The 6,263-nt window shown below is 43.7% G+C and overlaps 1 protein-coding gene across 1 annotated transcript in view; it reads left to right on the forward strand.

The window, feature by feature from the left end:
- Positions 1-6,263, forward strand: part of TTLL5 (tubulin tyrosine ligase-like family, member 5) — a gene marked incomplete at both ends in the record, with an annotated part of 79,119 nt that overhangs the window by 26,146 nt on the left and 46,710 nt on the right. The gene's annotated exons all lie outside the window — the stretch shown is intronic.

Here is a 6,263-nt window from a genome sequence, read left to right on the forward strand (position 1 = left end):
AAAAAAATCACACTGGAAAACTTTAACTGCTTCTTTTTTTTATTTTACATCTCCCTTTTCTTCCCTCAGTTGTGTTTCTAGTTTCCTCTGAGCTGTGTATGTGGAAACATGTACTTTCTGCTGGGCCTGGCTTTGAGGTTATCCCACTTCCTGCTGCCTCCCCAGGGCTGCAGTAACCACCCTCTCAGATGCTCCCCCACAAATAAACTGTTTTGTTCCATTTATTTCAGTGTAAACATAAATTAAGAACTTCCCAGGAAAGAGAGCTTAAGTAGGAGCCATACTGCTTCCCTAGGGAGCATGAGGCATTTCCAGAGCTCAGTACTTTCTGCCACCTTCCCCCACAATTAAGTGGTGGACCTTGTCCCAAGGATTTGAACTGCCCTTGTCATGCTGTATGGCTCATTCTTCATTTGTGTGTCTTGTTCTGACACTCTTTGATTGTCCACTTTTAACCCTGTTGCAAAAAAGACAGTTTTTCTAGCTGGAAATGTTCAGAATGGCAGAGTTCATAGCTGTTAACATGAGGGAGAAAACTGGGAAAGAACGTTTTAAGGCAGCAAGCAGAGGCTCCCAGATTATTCTTGTCTCCTAGTTTGCTTGGGGCTAATGTTGTTGGAGTTTAGGAGCTTGAAATCTGAAGAACTTGGGCTAATGAAGTCAGGAAACATGCTCTCTTTCTCCTTCACCTCTGGAGTCAGCTGGCTTTTATTTTGATCTACCTGCTACTACATTTTCTTAATTTGGCCACCTCAGTTTGTTGAAGAACAAGTAGTAGCATATCTACTCATCTGTTTCTCAGTAGCATAAGGGAAGTTAAGTGATGTCCAAGGGTGGTTATGGGGATGTTAACCTCTTCGCTTACTGTCTTCAAACCAGCATGTGAGATTAACTTTCTCCTTTATGGGTGATTTATTTATCCTGTAAGATTAGGATTGTAAAGGCAGCCCAATTTGCACCAAGACTCCTGTTCTTTGACATTAGCCTTGAAGATGGCCGTACTAGCTTTTCTGACTTCGGGGTAGAACGATGATTCCGAGTCTGATTTTGGTGTACATGATGAGCTCAGCTGTAATCTTCTCTTCACCAAAGGCAGCAGTGGTTTATGTAGGAGGGCAACCAAGATAGTGAAAGGTCTTGAGGGTAAGACTTACGAGGAGCAGCCGAGGTCACTTGGCTTGCTCAGCTTGGAGAAGAGAAGGCTGAGGAGTGACCTCATCACAGTCTACAACTTCAAGAGGGGCAGTGGAGAGGGAGGTGTGGATTTCTCTCTGGTGACCAGCGATAGGACATGAGGAAATGCAATAAAGCTGTGTCAGGGGAAGTTCAGTTCAGATTGGACATTAGGAAAAGGCTCTTCACTGAGAGGGTGGTTGGTCACTGGAACAGGCTCCTCAAGGAAGTGATCATGGCACCACAGAATCGCAGAATGGTCAGGGTTGGAAGGGACCTTTGGAGATCACCTAGTCCAACCCCCCTGCCAAAGCAGGTTCACCTACAGCAGGTTGCACAGGATTGTGTCCAGGTGGGTTTTGAATATCTTCAGAGAAGGAGACTCCACAACCTCTCTGGGCAGCCAGTGCTCTGTCACCCTCAAAGTATAGAAGTTTTCCCTCATATTCAGATGGAACTTCCTGTGTTTCAGTTTGTGCCCATGGCCACTTAACCTGTCACTGGGCATCACTGTCTGGCCCCATCTTCTTGACACCCACCCTTAAGATATTTACAGGTATTCATCAGATCACCTCTCAGTCTTCTCTTCTCCAGGCTGAACAGACCCAGCTCTCTCAGCCTTTCCTCATAAAGGTGATGCTCCAGTCCCCTATCTATCTTCATTGCCCTCTGCTGGACTCTATCCCATAGTTCCTTGTCTTTCTTGAACCAGGGAGCCCAGCACTGGACACAGCACTCCAGGTGTGGCCTCACCAGGGCAGAGTAGAGGGGGAGGATAACCTCCCTCGACCTGCTGGCCACACTCTTCCTAGTGCACCCCAAGATACCATTGGCCTTCTTGGCCACGAGGGCACATTGCTGGCTCCTGGTCAACTTCCTGCCCACCAGGACTCCCAGGTCCTCCTCTGCCAGGCTGCTCCCCAACAGATCAACCCCCAGCCTGTTCTGGTGCATGGGGTTATTCCTTCCTAGATGCAGGACTCTATGCTTGCTCTTGTTGAACTTCATCAGGTTCCTCTCCGCCCAACTCTCTAACCTGTCTGGAGTTCAAGGAGTGTCTGGACGATACTTTTAGTTGTATGATTTAGTTTTAGGTAGTCCTGCAAGGAGCAGGGAGTTGGACTCAATGATCCTTATGTGTCCCTTCCAACTTGAGATATTCTATGATTCTATGTACACACCCTGAAATTAATCCGCTTCTGAAGACTTTTATTGGGAATGTGACTAAGTGTCCTTCAGGCTTCAGTAGAAGGAAAAAAGATTGAGAAGTCATAAGTGATGGGACTTTCTCTGGTTACCTATTGTGGAGAAAGTGCCTCTAAGTGAGTTAATTACACATTTGGCCAAGCTAGTATGACAAACTCTGGCAAGTGCAGGCTGCATCTCGTGAAGTAGACAAGACCATCGACGTGGGATAATTCTGTCCCCTCTTGTTGTGTCCTTTCCTGTAATAATACTGAGAGATAAAGCCATTCTCTGTTAAAATAAAGGTCTCAAAAAGGGAGTTAAGCTGTATTATTTGGAATGCAAGGCAGATTCGCACACAAGTCTACAGCACCAGTACTTTCCCCAAAACCTTTGGTGTCCAGAGTAGAGGCTTCTGTTCTGTTACTTGATGTGACACAGTGTGGCCTTTTGTGTATCAAAGCCTAAACAGTTATGCTGGCCTTTTGTAAGATACAGGAATGATTTGGGACCTGACTGTGGTAGCTCCCAAGATGTAGGTTTGTTCATGTCCCCATAGCTGTTAAGATGTGTTAAGATGAAGTGATGGAGTTCATTTACAAAATACTATGTAGTCTCTAAAGCCTCAAGTTTGGCAATATGTTCAATAAAGCAGTATGGCCATCACTGTACTCTTAGACTAAATCTTTCTCCCTTACACTGACTGGTTGCTGCTTTGGATGAAATTGTACCACAGTTAACTTTTCTAACTGAAGCTTCTTGATACATGTTGTCTATAAGCATGGTTTGCAGGTTACCTTTATGTAAAGCACAGAAAAAGTAGGAATGAAAAAGGAAAGACTTGAATTTCAGTGGCACAGATGTAGTTCCTTGCATTAGGAGTGTCTGTAAATATGCTCCTGCTTAAAATGAGATGATCGTTTTTCTTGTAAAAGCAGAAGAATTGCATGCTATGCAGCTTTTTTTCGATGTGTATGTGTTCCTTCATAACCTCAGGTTGCCTCCATTCAATTGTAGAATACATACTTTGCAGTAAAACTTCATTTTTCCCAGTGAACAAGCTTAAAACAAAGACCAAAATTACAGCAACCCTCTAGAAATTGAGCTTGTTCATTTTATGAAAAATCGTGAAAACATTGTTTGTGCTACTAGACTATCACTTGTGGCTTAGTTTCTAGACTTACAGAGAATAGCAAATTCTTTGGGGATATTTTCAAAAAGGGGGTGCCAGCTCAGTCTTTGACAGGATTATAAGGGAAACTTGGAATACATGTAGTTTACCAGAACCAAAAAGCTTGAGACCATGTCCTTAGCCTTCCTCTTAGTCTTAAATAATGACGTTGGCAAAAAAGTCTCTGGCTGAACTGTTGCTGTTAGACTTTATTCTGAAGCTAACCCTTCTCTTGGGAGGAGGGGAAACTTGGTTAGCAGTGACTTCTCTATGGGGGTCAGAGGGGAGAGGTAGACTGTTCCTGCCAAGTCTTGGCAACAGCTGGTACCTCCTGATATAATTCCAGTCTCTTTAGCAAACTGCAAGGGTGAAACACGTTCTTGTGGATTGTAGTAGCAAGGGGAGGAGAGCAAGGGAAGGCACTGTGGGAACTTGCTATCTTAGTTTCTTCTATTCTTCCCTTAATAACAATAGTGGTGTGTGGTGGGTTGTCATAAACCTGCCATTGCCACAGCCCGAGGCATGTGTTTCTCTTTCAGTCATTCTGTTTTCTGTACTCTCTCTACAAAGGGAAATGGCAGTCTTGCTGAAGTTGTTAATTGCAGAGGATATACTTCTTATCTTGCTATGCTCATGTGACTCTACGTCTTTGTGCTGCCTGTGTATTCATTTTTACAAATGATAGTGGAGTTTCACGGTAGAAAGAATACTTCTTCTGTGTTTAATCTAGGCAATGCATTTTCCAAATGTGGAAGAAGGCCAAGGAGATATTTCTAGGATAGTTGAAATCACAGGTAATTTATCTTCTGTTTGTACCCTAGTATCCCAGGCAGACTTGAGAACCCCATTGTGCTAAGCCCCATGTGAGAACCTGTTAGACTTGATTCTATTGCCGGAACATGGATATTGCATAGCTCCTGATGCCCTGAGGTAGTAGAGACATCTGTCTAGGTGTTGTAGATATGACCTAGAATACCTGAGACTTGGGGCATTATGCAGCAGCAGTGGAGTCTTCCTAGGAGACCCTAAGGCATTGCAGATGGCATTAGATGTCTGTGTTTAATGGTGGAATTGAGTCAACAGAGGTACCCCGAAGAGCTTACTGTCTTAATAAACAAGGAAGACACAAGGGAAAGAAATGTAAAGTACCAGCAGCATGGTCAAGACTAGCTAAGGTCAAGAAGATTCACATAAGTATTTGTAAAAGTGGACAGAAAAAGTGAGTAACTGAGTGGGAAAGAGGGAGTTTTAAAGAGCAAGTGGTTTGAAAGGGAGAAGTGTGGGAGAAGAGGACAAAGTCAGAGGAGCCAAAATGCTAGGAAAGATCCTTTAAGGGACAGAGTGAGGGAATGGCGAGCAGCAAAAGCAGCAGCAGCTAGTCAAAACAAAATGCTCTGCTTCCTGACTGGGGTTGGGAGGTTGTAGACCAACAGCTTCCGCAAGCCTACTCATTGCTTCTCTGCCTTGGGTGTGAGCTGCCTGTCCACTGGAGTTTGCTATGCCATTAAGAGTTACAGGTCTTCACCAAAACTGAGGTTGTATTTTGAAATAATATATTAAAATCATCAGAAGTTTATCCTGGTCAAAATGCTTTGCTAATGTTTAAACTTAAAATCCCCACCTCCTACTTTTCCTTCTACTGCAGCCTTTCCTGTCTGGGGAGCAAGAGAGCCTCATTTCTTTGGAGTGAACCAACTCCTTAACTCTCTGCTGTTTTGCTTCGCACTCAATGTCTGGCTACACAGTCTAGAAAAGTGAGCAGGCAATACTCACTCTGCTGCCATTTCCTCCCCTTCCAAGTCCCCCCCACAGCTCATTAACTTCCCATTATAAGCTACATGAGCTTTTGCACAGCTGCCTGCATAGGAAGATCTTGTTAAGCAGTCCAGCTCCCTGGAGCCAGCATCAATGTCAGGCAGGTGACAAAAGGCCAAAGCCAGAATTCAGGGAAAGCAGCATGGCAAAGAAATTCTCCTGCTTTCACTCTAGGCACTAGGGAACTGGTTAATTCCATGGAAAACCTTCTGCTCTGCCAATACCCTGTTCTGCAGTGTTTTGAAAAAATGCGCATAAGTTGCCCTGATGATCATTAACTGTATTTTTTTAATGCTCGAAGAGGGAACTGCATTAATGCCAACTTCTGATTTACAGTCGTCTTTGTGTAGCATCCTTCTTGCAACTCTTTCCAAACTAGAGAGAACATGTGTATGGAGTGAAATAGTAAAATCAGTCTTGGAATGGGAAGCTGACTTCAATCTGACCTGTGTAGAGCAGAACACATCTAGCAGACGTAATATGCTATGAATGTTTCAGAAACTAAGGAAAAAATAATTCTCTAGTGGTTTGCTGCAAAGTGGCAAGCTGTCAATAAGATAAAGAGTTATGGAAGGTTGCCCATGTAGATGGAGCTGCCGAGGAGAAGACTGTTGTACTCCTGTGGGGATATCGCAGAAAAACATACAGGAATAATTGAAAAGATGCTGATGCTTGAAAGAAGCAAGATTTTCTATAGCTGGCTGGAACAATGAAAAGTGGATTGAAAAGTGGAAAAGACAATGAAGTTCTGTTGTTTCCAGGATCCAGGGGAGGAAGTAGATTGGACCTGCTGTGCTTGTGTCTGTTCTATGTGGAAAAAAATAGTAGAGTTCTGCATGAACTGCAGTTTGGGGACAGCAAAGAGTTTATTTTTCTATAGAATACTTTCCTAAGACTCATTTTCTGCTTCCCTCTTTCC

The sequence above is a fragment of the Cariama cristata genome, unplaced genomic scaffold (assembly GCF_000690535.1).
Source record: "Cariama cristata isolate BGI_N322 unplaced genomic scaffold, ASM69053v1 scaffold16985, whole genome shotgun sequence".
Classification (NCBI taxonomy): domain Eukaryota; kingdom Metazoa; phylum Chordata; class Aves; order Cariamiformes; family Cariamidae; genus Cariama; species Cariama cristata.